The 6458-nt window shown below is 45.6% G+C and overlaps 1 long non-coding RNA gene across 1 annotated transcript; it reads right to left on the minus strand.

Annotated features, from left to right (window-relative positions):
* Positions 1-845: 845 nt before the first annotated feature.
* Positions 846-3328, minus strand: LOC144768437 (uncharacterized). The gene is made up of 3 exons (XR_013598545.1): positions 3220-3328; positions 1854-1990; positions 846-1127 (listed from the first exon to the last, which is right to left on the minus strand). It is a non-coding gene; the product is annotated as an uncharacterized LOC144768437 (long non-coding RNA).
* Between the last annotated feature and the right edge of the window lie 3130 nt (positions 3329-6458).

A 6458-nucleotide genomic window follows, 5' to 3' on the forward strand; every position in this document is an offset into this window, starting at 1 on the left:
TTCCAGTCCCCAAAACCATTGTTTTGTTTCAGTTTAGCAGTTGCAAAATTGTATTGGCTCAGTCGTGTAATCTACTGTACTTAATACTTATACTACCCCCACATTGTCTATCACGAAAATGACTGCCTCTTTCTTTTTGTCTCAAAATGCTACTGGCAGGGTCTGTCTACTACTATCTACTATCACAGAAGTTCAGAACAACAGATTCTTATCCATTGTCTTGGGAAACAAATGCAGCCCACGTCATCATCAGCAATCACAGGTAAGATAAGTTTGCTGTGAGGTATAACGCAAGACAGACTGGTAGTTCTTCTAATACTACAAATAGAACTCGGTGAGGGTTTAGCGCATCTACCTGTCTGCATGTTAAAGATGTGGACAATATATTTTTTAATTCGAAAGCACTGTCCCCCCTGACCTGCATGGCCAATTAAACGTTGTGATGTTGCACAACGTACATTATTTGGTGAAACAGTCCCCCCTCCACCCCCCCCCAACAAACACAAATGAACTTCAAATGTTTTCTTTTGAAAATATCTTTGTCTCATTTTTATTTTAACATAACGATGATAGAAAAATAAAATATATATCAAATGTTACCCCCAGGCCCAGAGCTATCCCTACCCTCCCCTAACCCCAACCAAATTTCAAAGTTAAATGTACACCCCAACACCCACATCCCACCCACCAACAAAAGGATTTAAAAAGGGGCAAACAACAGGGTCCATTTCAAAGCCGGCGGGCTTTCAGGTGTTTGTCCACCATGATCTTGACACGCTCCTCTATTCCGTCCTCCAGCTTCTTCCGCTCCTCCTCAAACTTAGTCGCTACCCGGCGGAGAATCTTTTCTTGGAATTCCCGGCACCTACATTTGCACGCATGTTGTTGTGGGGGGGCCGCCGATGATGTAACAATTCGGCGGCGGGCGGCTGCCTGACCACGGCGACGTAGTCCTGCAGGCTTGGGGGCCGGGGCATTGGAAGAGGCAGCAGCTGCTGCCGCCGCCTCCTCCTCCTCCTCCTCGGCCTGATCCACCAGCCGGCGGTAGGCCTCTACGATAGCCTGCAGTTTCCGCTGCCGGGCCCGGACTGCCAACTCCTTCCTTGTTGGTTTTTTGGAAGGAGTAACTATAAAGAAAGAAACAGAATTGTTGTAATCCAAAATCCCCGCAAATCAAGAACACAACATTGATTCAACACATAGTGGGCGGCACAGTAGCACTAGCAAGCAAGCTGAGTACAAAAAATTGTGTTGCATCTATCTTGAACATTCTACGGCCTATATTAATTTGTTGGACTTTTTGGCACGGCATTATGCCTGCCCTAGTAGCATGGGTGTACTTCAACGGTCACACACATTAGAACGAACACCTGTCTTTTTCATATCTCGTTTTATATTATATACTCTGATTCCGGGAAGGCGGGAACAGTCTCAAACTAACATTAATTAACAGGGGGCAGCTAGTAGTACATGTCTAGTAGAGACTATCATTCTTTATATCGCGCAACAAACCTTATTTGGTTTATGTTTCACCAGCAACGACCCATGCACCCAGTCGTCCCCTCCTTCCCTTGCCTTTGGGTTTGCCCAAAACACCGCTGCTGCTGAGACTATCCACTAACCACCGGTATTGGGTGTGTCTCCCAACCACGCTGGCAGCTGTGTTTCCCCCTTTCCATGCTTCAACAACAACCCATGCATCCGACTGCTATCAGCCACCTGCATTACTGTAGTGGTAATGCTAAGCATGGTAATGACAAGTAAAGGTAACATCATATATTGTCCAGTAGAGTACAGTGAGGAAGTTTTCCCCTCCCACCAAGTAATGCGGATCACTATTGAATGTAACTTACCATCGCCCGCCGCTGTTGGCTCCCCCCCACTGCTGCTGGTGTAGGTGTAGGTGCCTCTGGTCCTCCTGTCCCCGCCGGGATCGCTGAAGCTGCGCCGCTGTCCCCGTCGGCACTGGTGGATGGTAAGGGTTCTGCACCTATGAAAATAAGTACACCTTTTTAGATGGATGCACAGCCCCCTTTGTACTTGTTCACCAAGAATGGAGTTCTTCAAAACAGTTAAGTACAACGTACGTAATCAGTAGGAGTCCACATTGCATAGTACAGCAGAGTCACTACACATATTAGCATTCATTGTTATGGTATGGTACCCAAGCTCATCTCATTTGTCCTGCTACTCTAGTCCTTGGAAATTGGAAGTGAACTATGTAACCTTTGTACATCAATGTATCCAGTTTTGCGCATGCTAACTCGCAGCTTGTTGCGCAGTACGAGAAGATGCCTTTGAGGCAACACATCATTGTTCAATGCATACACCTGAAGAGGTTGGAAAATAAAAGGGCCCGTATTTAAGTTTTCTATGTGGATTGTGGAATAGAGTTTGCTTACAGGTTACAACTTCTTTTTAGCATGGCTGCATAAAACTGGCCAAATGTATTTCATACTGTCTAACGTGCACCACTTTTGTCATTAATTTTCGGCAGATGAGAAGATTTCCTTCTACGAAGCTGACATTTCCAGAGCTTACAAAAAAAGAGGCATATGTAACCAGTATACGTTCAATGGTGAGGGGTCTCCGATATTTCCCACATTTCCCTATTGTGCACTAGTAGCTGTACAAATGTTGATTACTTTATTCTGCCTTTTTTAACTCTGGATTTTTTCTGGTGGGCCCCTCGACGTATTTCACGGAACAACTTAAAAACATTGATGTTACTTACTTACTTCTAACAAAATAAAGCTTTTGAAGTACCACTTTGACTCTGAAGTTTATTTTCAGTGTCTGTTGTCTTGTAGACTCACACGAGTAAGTGAGCAAAAGGGGGTTTCTTAGGTAATGGTTTGTGTAATAAAAGCATTGGGCATCTTGGTATTGGGGTTCATGAGTGTGATAATTGAATAATTGACCAATGACTGAGCCCATATAGGTTGTCGTTCAGTGAATTGTGGGTTCCTCAGAGTTCTGTGACTGAGGTGTAAGTAAGGTCCAACCTGCCTATCAGCACCAACATCAAATTTTCTGGTGCATACATAGTTATGTAATATGTATATGACTCCATAGAAGATAGAATACCCACAAGACTAGTAGTGGTATACTAACGTTTACAAAATACTAGACAAACATCATTCTGGATGCATACTTGGTTGGTGTCAATTGCCAAAGCAGACACATTACAGAGGAAAAAACAAGCACTGTTGGACTTACTGGGGACAGCAGCAGGATCCTCAGTAGAGGAGCTCTGTGTCCGTGGTTGTTCACCCGCCGACTCGGTCCCTGCATTCTGCTTGCCCCTGGGTTCTGTGGTTCATGTAAAAAATAATGAACAAAGAGAAAAACATTGAGTGCTGTGAAACATAGACATCATTTCAAAAAACACTGCTAGAACATTAAAAGAAACAAACATTGATCTAACAAATGACTACTGCCTTGCAGGATTCACTGACTGTATACTTGTAGAAAACAAATCACATGTTCCATAAACATTCTGATTGCAGATTAATAAGTAACACAGAGGCAGTAACACCTGAACAACACCACCGATTCAAGAGATTCAAGAATGGGGTAATCAATTATCTGTGAGTAGTCATTTCTTTTTCATTTTTGCCAGCAAAATGCCATAGATCACAAGGAGGAGACATGCAGAAATTTTGTGCATACACGAAATTGTACGTTCGTTGCATCATATTTTGTTCTGCTACTGACTGAATGCTACTGCTGCCAAGCCTACCACTCATTAAACAAACTACATCAGTTCTATGGAGGGCTGAGGCAGGGGTGGCTCTAGGCTCATGGTGGTCCTCCTGGGCAGGGAGCGTAGGTAGGGGGCCCCAGAAGAGGAGGTCGGGGCGGAGGACGGAGGACAGTGAAGAGGGGGAGTCAGTCAGGGTGTTTGGAAGTGGAACAGAGCCGGAGGCAACAAATCCATGCCAGGGGCCGCAACGCAAATATGTATCCATCCTCAGAGGATTATTAAATTAAGGATATATATTGGTGCGGTGGCCCCTGAAGTTTGGTGGCCCTGTGCAGTTGCACAGCTTGCACATGCCTAGAGCCGGCCCTGGCTGAGGTAAGAAGAACAAAGTAACTTTAGCATTCATTGCCAGAGGAGGATTCGATTCATGCAGAAGAGAAGGCCGTGAAAAAAATGCTACAATATGCAAACTACGTACAATTATCCATCCACCGCTATTTCACTGACGGACAAAGGAAGGACAAGACTCTATTAATAGCATTAACTAACTTCAGTTCTCTACAATAAAGAAAATCTCACATCAATAAACAGCAACAGCTAGCGCCAAGTTGAAACAACACGCAAGAGTCAGTGAAGAAGAACACTGTCATACAATTACAGTAGATATACCGGAATACATCGGAAATGTAACTAGGAGCAACAGTCATCGCGTTACTTATTCAGCCAATATTTACAAAGATACAATAACAATATTTATACTACTATATATATATATATATATATATATATATATATATATATATATATATATATATATATATATATATATATACACACACTTTATTTTTGGGGTAGCCCCTCACCAAGACCCACAACCTCGACACCAAGCAGGTCCAACAGGTCCTGCTCCCGGTCCAAAATGTCGGCCCAGCGGTGGGACAGCTGATGGTGGGTACGCCGGATACCGGAGCAGCGGAAGACTGCCCGGCGCACCTTCGCCCACCGCCGGAGACGCTCTTCAATGCGCTGGTAGCCGGAGCCGGGCCTGCCGCCTGCTGCCAAAGTCAAGGGGAGGTGGCGCTGGATAAAAAAGACCAGGGCAGCCACCTCCTCCTCCCCAAAAAGTTGGCGGGGCGTCACTCCTGCGGGGCGCATTCTGCCGCAAGGCAGCCGGGTTTTTTTCGGCACAGCCGCCTTGCCCTTTGAGCCGCCGATGCTGCTGGCACCCTTCACCATGGTTCTGGGTGGAGGGGAGAAGAAAAGTTGAAGACAAAAAGGTAGGGGAAGGAAGAAGCAAGGTAAAAGAAGGAAGTAATATAAAACAAGAGAAAAGTTGCAAAAAAGTTGTAAAAGTAAAAATAAAATGAAAAATATAAACCTAGGCACAGAGAGAGATAGGTAATAAGTAAAGAAAGTTTGAAAAAGTGAGTGAAAAGACCAGGATGGAAGAGATAGGAGTTAGATGCTAAAGTAGGCCCAAAACCATAGCCAGAGTGTGAAATCCAAGATGGCTCCGCCCGTCGCGACCGCCGGGGTAAGTTTGCGCGATATTTGACGCGATCACGCACTTTGGCAGTGCGAACGAGAAGATGAGTTCCCGAACATGTCTAACACAACGCGAACACGTTACTTGTGACCCGGAACAGGAAATAAGGGAACGCAAGCGGGCGGGACAAACCTCTTGAGTAACTTAGCGCGCTAGCTATCTCGAGCATGCAGGCAGCGCCCCGAACACGCGCACCGCGCTCCCGAAGACGAAAAACGGCGTGCGAACGGGTCTAGCAAGCAACTACGCATGTCCGCGGAGCTACGCGTAGCTCGCGGAGTGCAAGTGCGTCTTCGCATAGCTTCGCGGAGTGCGGCTACGCGAACTACGCCCAGGGTTAATCCTGACTAGAGGAGAGGGTCCCTGCTTGTCACAAGTACCTACCTGTGCCAACCAGAGACCCCCAAATCTAACAATGATCAACCTCATCTAAGTTCCTAATAGTGTCTTGGGTGCTGTTAGTCGGTTCGCTTACTAAACTTTGAGTAAAAAAGCTACCTTTTCTGGACTGCTGCCAGCCTAGGCAAAGCCACAACGTTGTTAGGTCCTTCTCAACTACTCCTGCGGGGCCCTGAAGTCAGAGGTCTGTCAGAGGTCTTGCCTCCACACTCCCTTCTCTAACTGGAGCATCCTCTTTGGTGATTCAGATTGAGAGGGTGTGATAAGTGAATATGGTAGTTGTTGGCCACCAGTACACACGCTGGTGCTGATCTTTGGATCACATATAATGGTGGTTCTCAACCTCCAATGCTGATTTACACTGCCACATGTTTTTCAAAAAGAGAAGCATGGGTTTGCAGACAAATTAAATGTTTGAGGACACTTAGAACACCACTTTACCTATCAATGACAGCTGGATCCATTCTTGTCCCCTTCCTTGCTTCCTAGCCCCTCCTGGTTCAAGCTAGTCTCCTGCAAAGTTGATGTGATGTTTCTATGTTTTACCAGGTCTTTGTTAGAGATTCAGACCCTGTAAAATACAAACCTGGATCCCAGAAGACCAGCCTTTGCACACTGGGCTGGCGTGACAGCAGCCTGGGATTTGCAGGAACTCTCCCCGGCTTTGTGTTGTTCTTTTTCTGTTAATATATTTCAGATGCAGATCTGTAGCAGACGGCCTGGCCCGCATCATTGACGATGGATGAAATATTTAGCTTGAAGGACCATCTGATATAGATCTCTGGCAACAGTCACAGCACATTAAAT

Source organism: Lissotriton helveticus, chromosome 1_1, assembly GCF_964261635.1.
Source record: "Lissotriton helveticus chromosome 1_1, aLisHel1.1, whole genome shotgun sequence".
NCBI classification, from domain to species: domain Eukaryota; kingdom Metazoa; phylum Chordata; class Amphibia; order Caudata; family Salamandridae; genus Lissotriton; species Lissotriton helveticus.